At 42.2% G+C, this 10888-nt stretch overlaps 1 protein-coding gene across 1 annotated transcript in view; it reads right to left on the bottom strand.

Moving 5' to 3' along the window:
• Positions 1-9530, bottom strand: part of fat2 (FAT atypical cadherin 2) — an 89066-nt gene extending 79536 nt beyond the window's left edge. The window contains exon 1 of the mRNA XM_069169445.1: positions 9267-9530. The gene's annotated coding sequence lies outside the window, so the exon portion shown is untranslated. The remainder of the gene's footprint in view (positions 1-9266) is intronic.
• Positions 9531-10888: the final 1358 nt, after the last annotated feature.

Here is a 10888-nt window from a genome sequence, read left to right as displayed (position 1 = left end):
CCCATTAGGATGGAAAAATAGTGCACAATTTGCAAAGAAAAAAAGGCCTCAATTCAGATTTTGAAACGTGCTTCAAGGTGCAGCTCCTTCGTTAAATGGAAACTCGAAGCCCAGAGCAACATGGAAACCCGAGCCGATGTGCGACCACGCCGCGCCGGCTGCCTGATTTCACAACAGGCCGGGGAACGACAGCGGAGACAGAACCGGAGGGCAGAACACGCTTTGCTCTTCGCTGCCTCTCTGACAGCTCATCCAACGCAAAAACAAAAAGCAATCCGCACAAGAACAATCTGGAGGGCAGAAATCAAGATCTCACGCCTCCCTGCTCCTTCGCTCCAAAAAATAAATAACGTGATTAGAAAATATTCTCAGAGAAAAATCTATACCGTTGTGTGACCGCCGGTATGCTGGCGTCTGAACGAGTGTGAATACCATTGTCGTACGCTATCTCAGGGTTTATATGGGTTTATGATAACGGCTCCCCCACGGGTCCACCTAACACGTGGAGGTGGGCGTCTGTTTTTCAGTGGAGGATGGCGGGTATGTGTTTTTTTTTTCTTTTATCTCCACTCACTTGGTGACAGATAATCAGATTACAGCGGTCAGGGTCATTGTTTGGGTTTCCATCGAGATTTGAGGCATTTTTGTAATCTTGCCAGATTTTCAGCACTGCCATGTTTTTTTTTTGTTGTTGTTGTTTTTTTTTTTTAAATCATTCATATCTATTTTTGGGACCGGGACATTGCAGCAGTGGAATATTTCTATTGTCGGGCGCGGTGTCTGGCCGCTGGTTTATGGTACGTGCTCATACATAACATTTATCTCCGTTCTCAAGGACGTGGATTTACAGGATTGTCATAATGATGAATGAAGTAACTTTCTGTGTGATAATTACAGGTTTAAGAGGCATTTTGTCTTCAGAAAAAACCTGTTAGATTTCCAATGTCTCAAGCAGGAATTTAGCTGTGCAATCCGGGCTCTGCTTGAAGGGTCAGTTCACACAAACTGCAAACAAAACAAAAATATATTTTTCTTCAGTAAACGAAGGGCTTTCTGCATCACCGGGTTTTAAATGGGCAAATTGATTCGGGTGAAATTACACTTGATGCACATGGTTTTCTTTTAATGATATTTTCCCACATAAAAGCACAAAAGTCTCTAGAAATAATATGATAGATGCAACAGGTTACAAGAGGATCGATTTTGTTCCCGAGAGGTCGTGTTTCCTCCCTCGTTGCAGGGCAGAGCAACTCAGCTGAATTTAAAAGCTTCTGCACTGGGTCGACTACATTAATATAGTTACTGCATCACCAGCTGCCCTTGAAAACATTTTGGGCTTTCTAAAGCTATTCAGAGGGTTTATGCATAACTCCTCTGTTTTGTTATATTTGAGGACACGGTTTAAAAGACAAATATCTACTCTTGCAAAGATAAAAATGTATTAAAATATGAATCATACAGTGAAAAACAAAAGCCTACAAAAAAAAAAAATCAAGAACTCTTGAATAACAGTCAATATAAATTACAAATGATCCGGTGCTCTTTTGCAATTTGCTCCGCGTGATAATCGAACCCTTCTTTGGCAACATCATTAGTCACAGCAGAAACACACTTTCCCCTCTAACGGTGAAACAAAGGTGAATCCTTTTAGTGAGCGCAGGCTGATTTCAGAGGCAGATGAGGACGCGTTAAATTCTAACCGAAAACACAGAAAACATGACAAACGTGTAATGAATCCCACAAATCAGCATTATTCGCTTCATCGTGGCTCGTTAACAGCGACGCTGCAACACAAAGGCAGTTGGAAGTGTGACTTCAAAAACGGAGGTGAAAATGCTGGTTAGAAGTTAAAAAAATAATAATAATTTTAACGCTGCTGTGGATTTTTTATTTTTTTTGCCACTTGTTAAAAAAAACAAAAAACAAAACTTTTCATGTTTCTGCTGCAAAAACCGTACGAGTCACTCGGCGACTCAACTGAACCTGAAATTGAATCCGAAGGAAAAGTGTTTTTATCCAAACATCCAGTGTTGCAGGCCAGAAGCTTCAGGTCGTTACTGCTGCTGCAGAGGTCACACACACACACACACACACACACACACACACACACACACACACACACACACTCAAACACATAGCAACCTGCAGCCACATGTTGATCTCAGTCTTCCTGGCTCACATTGCGACATCGCCCCGATAGCTCCTGGTGCAGAGAGAACAGTTTGGCAGCTTTTTTTTTTCAGTCCTCATCCATCCGTCTGTCTGTCTGTCTGTCTGTCTCTGTCTTTCTGTTTGTCTGTCTGTCCGTCCGTCAGAGCGACCGTGACGGGGTCGTCACTCTCTGACCGAACCTCTACGGTGCTGAAATCTACTGCAAACTTCCAAGTTTTAAACAACTCGGGGAAAATTTTCTCTTTCATGTTTCATGCCGGCTCTCTCCTGCAGACTGCACCGATATATCAGCAGCAGATATCTCATCTTCTACATATAAATATATAAATATAAAGGTCTATCAGAGGTTTATCGAGAGCAGCATGTGCACTGGGAGATTGTTTTAATCTTTGAACCTTATTTTTCTGACCTATTTTTCGGCTGTGTTGGTGTTTTTATTTGCGGGTTTTCTTTGTAAGCATATATTTACAGATATAATCATTGATGACAGTAAAGTTTGTCAAAACTAGGCAACGTATCATGTTCAGAGTCGGTGTGCAAAAGGATTTTTTTTTTTTTTTTAAATCAAATGTCAATATTAATTCATGCTTCTAAAATTGTGTAAATTTTGGAATCAGAATGTTCAGGGTCAAAACCAAGTGGCATCACCACTGGTTTGTGAACTACTGTTTTTCTTTTTTTGGTAGTCGCCACCTTGGGATTGTTGGAGCCAGAAAATTACCATATTTGGACAAACTGGGAGGAGCCAGCAGCAGATCTGACTTGAGAAACCTGACACTAAGCCCCGCCCACTTATACCAGATACCATTGACTTTGTATTTCATGAGAATTTAAATGGGAGCCTAGCCAGCCCCTAGTGGCCCTCGGTGGTATTGCACTTTAAAGGCAATTCCGTATTAGCTTCCACTTTCAGACCCGGAGACTCCGTCCATTTTTCAAAGATGGACTAACTTTGGGCCTCCGAGAAACATCTGCATCCTATTTCCAATAAGTGCAGGGTTTATATGCTCAAAACAATCTAGTCTGTAATTGTCTGAAGGTAATTGTTGCATGAGAAAGTGTATCAGTCGAAACAATCAATAGGATAGTTGCAGGTCGCACTGCATGAATACATGCTGCACTGTAATATCTATATTATCTGGCTGCTGCTGTGCAGAACGTGCTCATACATGACATTTCATGCTGATCCCGGTCTGAAGGTTACACAGTCGTTGACATTCGATGAATCAATTTCAGGAGACAATAGTTAGCCGCAGCTCCTGTTGTGTCATGTCTTATCATTTTATAACCGCTTACTCATCAGTCCTACGAGGAAATCAACTGCGTTCCTCGCCCGGTGTAAAGGGTAGTCACCCGTTTCCTGTGTGATGACTATTGCAACACCGACAAGTCGAATCATGGATCCAAGTAGCTACCAGTCTGGCTTTGAAAAAAAGAAAAGAAAAAAACCCACCAGGGACATTTTAATATAGGGAGGGCCGGGCCAAGTGGCCCAGTGGCATACAGGTAATTATCGCCATGTGTTTGTACAAAAGCTTCTTCTCCAGAAGGTTTTGCGGTACAATACTAAAGTGGTCGTATCAGGGAATGAAAGGACCTCGGGGTGTTTTCCTTTTGTCGCTGCAAACTATCCGGCATTATTCCCCCTCCTGCTCCTTCCTCGACTGTATTCATCCTGCTAACCCGTTTCCTGTTTTTTTGTGGAGTGATTACACCCCCATTCTTCAAAACAGAAAAAGGGTTGCTTGGATTTGGCTGAAATATAATATCTCAGCATTAACATCACGGTGCTGTTTTGTGATGTGGGCGGTTCAAAGGAATCGGAAATAACAGAAGCACTGAGGGTAATTTCCATAAATTTAAGTTCTACTTTATTTGTATTTATTTAATATGATTGATCTCTACTATATATCCCAACCTACAGACATTTATACATTAGTTTTGTCTAGTGTAGTACTGTATATCACTATGTTGATATGTACAGTGTATTTTCAAATTTATTTTTTTTCGTATGTAAATTTGATAACATGAATTTTTCAAGGGAAAGAGAAAAACTTTAAGTCTGAGCCACACGATGAAGCCGTCAGAGATCTAACAGATGGACCTTTCAGTAAATCATTTTTTGCTTATTTCTGTGGAACTAAATGAACCTTAAACAGAAAATCTCCCTTAAACAGTTAAAATGTTTCAGACATTTTAACAAAGTTGTGTTTTGTTAAACAGCAGCGCTTTCAGTGAAGTGGTATCCTTTAAATCTCTAACCATCCCGGCCCAGTCACAACAACAACAGCACATTTTCCTCTGTGTTGAAACTTAACTTACTTTAAGACTCTCTCTCATTTGCATAATTGCAAAAGAGCTCAATTTCCTCCCTACCCATTAAAAAAACAACAGCACGGCCTCGACACACCAGTACAATCTAACACAGTAATGAGTCTGTGCTGTAGCGTTGGGCCGTGATGGATGGGGAGGCTTCAACCGGTGTCAGTCCATTAAGTGCTCACTTTTGTATTATGGTAAAAAGAAACTACTCCAAAATGTGTTGTTTCCCTCCTCCTTAAAAGATTCAGAGTGAAATAACCTGAAAATGTCAAATTTCACAATTAAGGTGCTACAACAAGATGTTACAGCAGCTGGTTCCCCGTTCAGATAAAAAGGTCGTTTGGAAACACACTCGGTGACACGTGAGGGTCTTTAGCATTTTCAAAAAAGATTTTATATCGATAAATATCATAAATATTAAAGCTTCAGTCGGTTGAAGACGCTCAATATGACATGGTGTTAGTACGAAGAGGCCTAAAGGCTTCTATGGAAGTAGAAAACAGAGTCGAGGGGGTTTGTCCTCCACAACACATTATAATCCCTCTTAATCCCTTATCATAGCTGCAAAGCTGCAAATGGTCAGCGGCTGTAAAACATTTCGCGCGTCATCGTCTTACACAGCGTGAGGTCAGATATATCGTTTCACTCCTTTTTATAACGATATGACCTCAAAACAATGTGACAGAATATATTATTTGCATTTACTTGTACTTGATTTAAGTTTGGAAAACATGAATCGTCTGAGCCTTATTGATTTGTGTCAGACCGAGCTGCGCAGCAAAAACACGTGTTCATGCGATTTGAAAGGAAAAGCCCGAACAACAAGATTACAGGTGTTAAATATGAATTATTTTCACAACTACGGGGCTAAATTCTCATCAGGGATGTATTTCTGATTTGATTTCGGTGGCGCAGTAGTGATCAATACATGTTTTGTATTTTTACAGATGCTGCTTTTCCACCAGAAAAGTTCTGGTTTCCAGAACCAGGCAGCCACTTAACGAACCAGCCTGTATTTCTACCAATGTGTAGTAGAAACGAAACGTTGCGTCACCATCACGATGGATTTTTATTTATCTATTTCTAATCTAAAAGCAAATGTATGTCAAATATTTGAAGAGCAAAGTCTTTCTCTGATGCAAAACAGGCAGCAAATATGTTGTTACATCATACATGTGATTTATTCAGTACCCCCCCCCCCCCACCCCCGCTCGCTCCCCCTCCCTTCCAGCTAACTGCTGATTGGAGGTGGTGACCTTAATAAGCCTATTATACTTCCTTAAAATGTAAATATTCCTCTGATGTTAGTGGGGTGCTCTGGACATGGAGGTGAGGCCTCCTGTATTAAACACTGTGAAACCCTAACGTCTACAAGGAGAGACCTGTCAATCATTTTCTTTTTTAATCCAGCCTACTCGACACAGCCGACGTCTACCAGGACGGTTACCGTTCACAAGTTGCGATATGAACGGATAAAATAATCCCTGATGTGTTTTCCTGCATCCAGACATCAATTAAAACCAGGCTTCAGGGGCTCTGGGGGGGTTTTACAGGTTGGACTAAATGAGTCTCCATCATCCCCTCGCTTTGACTCCTTATTTATGGAGGCTCTGCAGCACTCCACTTTATTACCTATTTCCTGCATGACTTTTATCAGTGCTCGATGGCTCTGACCTTTGACCTCCTTAAAAAAATAAATTAAAAAAAACTCCAGTCAGCAGCCAAAGTCATTCTTCTCTTAAGATTCAATAGTTTTTGGACTAAATCATAAACAGGACATTAAACCTACATTTCATGAGGCATTAGTGTCAAAATTGTAGGTTTGAGTTTTACAGGTGTGTCGACTACTTTTCTCGTAGGACCTCGTTAAATCCCAGTTTTTGTATCATCTCACCGTAATCAGGGAATTAAAGCTTTTTTTTTTTAATTTTTATTTTTTTAATTGTACTCTGCACAAAAGTGAAAAAGTTCAAATCGGTGTGAACTGTTGCAAAAAGCTCTCGACAGCAACTTTCCCATCTGATGCCTGTGCAGAGGTTGTAATTTCAGATTCCTGGATGATGTCGAGGTTTACGATGTTAACCCCCCGTCTGGAAAGGTTCGGGAGGGGGGAGGTTGGGGGGGAGTCGCGACCTCCGAACCCGACCTCTCTCGCACCCCTCGGCATGAAGCCGGGACTCGGTCCAAATGACGTACTCCGACATGCTCGAACACTTAATTTGCGTAGACATACTCCGAGTGCATCACCTGCCAACAGTTCTGATTATTTGTTTTTGTGCCCCCTCTTCAACGCACACGTTAAACACACCGCTGGCGTCTGCAGCTACGGTTTACTGCCGGGGAGCCATGGAAAGGTGTCCATCGTTTCACACTTGCACCGTCTAGGGGACTCGTAGCGAGTGCGAGTAGTCCGGCGGTTCTTTTTTTTCTTCCCTCCTCTGTGAACTACTTTGACTGAATGAAAGTGTTGAGTCACGTTTGTTCACATAGCTGAACTCCATCCAAAACCAGCTGAATAAGCTGAATAAGCTTCTTTGTATGCGAATGACAAACTGATGCTGATCACACGCCTGACCACATCCATGTGTACCGTATGTGGTCAGGTACGACGTCATATTGTTGCAAAAAAAAAATAAAAAAAAATCATAAAAATACAATAAAGCTTCAACACAATCTAACTTAAGGATTTGCAGCATTGGTCCGAACTGCATAATTAAAAAAAAAAAAAAAAAAAAAAGACAATTAAGATGCCATAAGATACACAAATAGTTGGGAGACAAATGCACACAGTGTGCTAATAACTTTTACATGTCACTGTGAAACAGACTCCAGATAATTCCTCCAGCTCCACTCCTACAATCACTACTTTCTACTTTCAGAGCATCTGTGAAAATGCGCTGCACCGGAGGCAGTCGTAAAAAAAAAAAAAAATCCTGAAGTCATGGAAATGTTCAGGGGGGGAGGAAGATATTTAAAGTGAATGTCGGGAAAAAGTTGAACTGCGTTTGTTTCAACCCGTTAGACTCATTTTAAAAGTAGAGCGGAGCTCTGCTGCCTCTCCTCTCTGAGCTCCTGTTTGCAGGGTCGGGTCGCGTGAAATGTGGATGGGCTGTGTGGAAGTGGGTCGGGGGTGTCGGGGGCGGAGAGGGGGTGGGGGTGGGGGGTTAAAAGCCTCCTATGCATACAGGCGCACACACACACAAACACACACAAACACACCCACAGTGTTCTAGACCATAATTACAGGGGAGGGTCAGAAATACCTCGGCGGTGTTTTGTGTTTTGTGTTCGTCGGTCGGTCTGAAGGTTCGTTTGGACCCGACTGCGCCAGACGAAGCAGATAAGTTGAAATGGGAAGCAATTAATCTGATTCTGACCTCACATCGCAAATATTTTTTCCCTCTAAAGCTTCCAGTCTTTTTTAATTTCATTACTTCTTTTGATAATTTTTCCACAGCTCACAAGGCGTTTTCAGGCAGTCGAGTTAGCGAGGCCAGCAGGTCGGCCTAATTGCTGCAGGGCTACATCCAGCTCTCCCTTCAGGGGTGGGCGGTGTGCGTGCATCGCTCTACCTAAAGTGGAGACTTTATCTCAATGGCTGCTAACAGCCGTGTTATCAGATCTGTCTTTAATGAGGCTCAGCTTCTTTTTTTGTTTTTGCCGGATTACCCATCAGATAATTTGAAAAAAAGCTCTCGGTCCGGAGGCGGCTTCTAAATATCTCAACATTTCCGTGGGGGAAAAAAAAAAAAAAAAATCTCTGCTTCCCACAAAACCGACTTAATCCTACTTGAACAAATTATACCGCCTCATCTTGAGATATACGGGCATCTGTGCTGTTAAAAAAAACCCGGCTGTGCTGAAAAGCAACATCAAACCCCAGCACGGCCTCTGGCGACTCTCAGGTCAAATGAGGTTCAAGAAAAAGTTGTTTTCTTTTTCAGGGAGTTTACAAAATAATTACCAGCGCGTCACTTTCATTAATGGAGGGGGAAAAAAAAAAAAAACAGCTTCTGACTACATGAAGTGGTCCGGTCATTAAAGGTTATCTTAACGCCCATCCATCACCAATGCCATCATCGATTTCTTACGTTAGTGCTGCGGGCCGGTATCAGGACCGCTGGTGTTTACACGCTTTAGCTGGGGAAAACAAAAAAACTCAACTTTTCCTTTCCCTGCATTGCAAAAAAAATATTTCAGGGAACGTGCATCATTATCACGGTTGAGCAATTCAATTAGACTGCTCGGCCAAATCTGAAAAATGTCAAAGAGCTCGTCTGCATGCGTTGACATGTGCTTCCCTTCCCCTCCCCCTCCTCCTCCTCCCATGCAAAAGAAAAAACTGTCAGATGTAAAAGACAAAATCCTTTTTACAAAACTCTCAACACTCTCTCTCTACACTTCGTTTGTTAACTTTTTTTTTTTTTTTTTTCATTTCAAATCTCTTCCTGGCAGCAAGCAGCAACAGCTGGTGCTCAAATCTATCTATCATATGCACATTAGAAATGCACGGCTTTAACAAGAGCTGAATGTGAGAAGCATAATGATGCAAAAATTTAAATTATTTTTCAATAACTGCTTGATTTTTTTTGCAGGAGAAAAAAAATAAAATTTTCCTCTGAGGTACTTGTGTTTATATATCCTCCTGGGTGGTGTTTGGTAATACCTTCATACTAAATAGTGGCGTCAATCTCCACAATAAACAGCAGCGGGAGGTGGAGTGAGGCAGCAATGCATGCGTGCAACGAGAAAAAAAACAACCTAAAACTCACCTGAGGTCCAGCTGGTCGACTCTTCCAGGAGTATCTGTTTCTTTTCTCCTCCTCACGCTTCAGGAACTTTAAGAATCCGTCGACGGCGTGGCGAAGAGCGGCGTACTCCCATCGTGGTTTGGTGTAAAGTCAAAGAGACAAAAAGGGAGAAGGTAGTGTAGAAAAAAATAAAAACACACACATACAGAGTTGTGGGAGTGAGTCTCAGGCCGCCGCTAACTTCCAACTTCAGCGCCTTCGAAGGGTTCTGCACCAAAAGTGTCTGTTGAGACACCTCAACACTCCCTCAGGAGGCTCATCTCCACCCACTTCTTACACTGTCCCTCCTCTCTTTACACACACACACACACACACACACACACACACACACACACCTTCCATGTGCCCAGATTGTGGGCTGTGGGCTGCCCCCCCCCCTCCTTTTTCTTGCCTGTGGGCTCAGGCCTTTGGGCCTTGGCCAGGACTGTGCTTCTAGGGTGTGTGCATATATGTGTGTGTGTGTGTGTGTGTGTGTGTGTTGACACTGTACATCCAGCCGAATCATGTAGCCTGATTTTTATTTCTTTTTCTTCAGTGCATGTGTGATTCGGTGAGAGATTTTGTAAACAGTAAATTAACAACCTGTAAGAAAAACAAACCACATCTACCACAGACACACAGTTGAGTTTTCATCACTTCATACCACAATTTAATCATCTGTGTTATGGGACATGGTATTTGTCCACAAAAAGAAGACGGCTCTCGACAACGCGAGTCCACAAACTGGGTAAAACCACAGACTGGATATAAAAATGTTCGTAGCTTCCGGGTCTGGAAAATGAGGCCGATACAGAAGCTGCAATACCACAGAGTGCCACTAGAGGTCGGCTCCAAAAAAGCCTCCATAGACTCCTATTCAAGTTCTCTCATAAAATCTTAATTCTCCTAATTAATTTTCTGGAGGTCCATCTAAAAATAAGCTTCAAAGAGATGTGTTTTTTTTATTTTGTTTTTTTTTGGGGGGGGGTTGTTTGATTGACAGGCCTGTGGTGCAGTCAGGTTATAGCTATCGGTGGGCGGGACATAGTATCTTCAGGGTTCCAATCAGTCAGATCCACCGCTGGCTCCTCCCCCTATCTCGTCCAAATATGGTCACTTCCTGCTCCAAACCGCTCTGAGCTAGCAAAGATGGCGCCGGACAAAATCTGAAATTGAGGCTTCATAATGGCCGTTCACAAAGCAACGGGCAACGTCGCTGTTTGGTATCTATACATATATAGATTGGTTATTACACGCAAACACACATTTTTGTCTGGCTGTCTTTGTGAAGACCCAACTCAACCTAATTCCGCCTTTAATGCTAAAACCAGACATGAACCCCGACACAGCCCCCTTTGAAAGTGTCAGGAAGTTCAGACCACCCAAAATATCTTCACTTTCCCAAAATGTCCTCATTCCTAAAGATCTAAATCTCAAAGTGCTCTTCATACAGATGGTCTGGTGGTGACCTGTGTGGAGTTTAAAGGTCAACCAGCAGAAGATCAGCAAAAAAAAATAAAAATTAAAAGAGCTCATTCAGAGACAGAAAAATGTCCCACTTCCCCCCCTGGGTCATACAAACAACCCCCAGCACTTAATTCATA

This window comes from Embiotoca jacksoni, unplaced genomic scaffold, assembly GCF_022577435.1.
Source record: "Embiotoca jacksoni isolate LCO1_2020_lvr unplaced genomic scaffold, fEmbJac1.0.p SCAF_45, whole genome shotgun sequence".
In the NCBI taxonomy this organism is placed as follows: Eukaryota; Metazoa; Chordata; class Actinopteri; family Embiotocidae; genus Embiotoca; species Embiotoca jacksoni.
The sequence above is the reverse complement of the archived record's forward strand: the minus strand, read 5'-3'. Positions and strand labels throughout refer to the sequence as shown.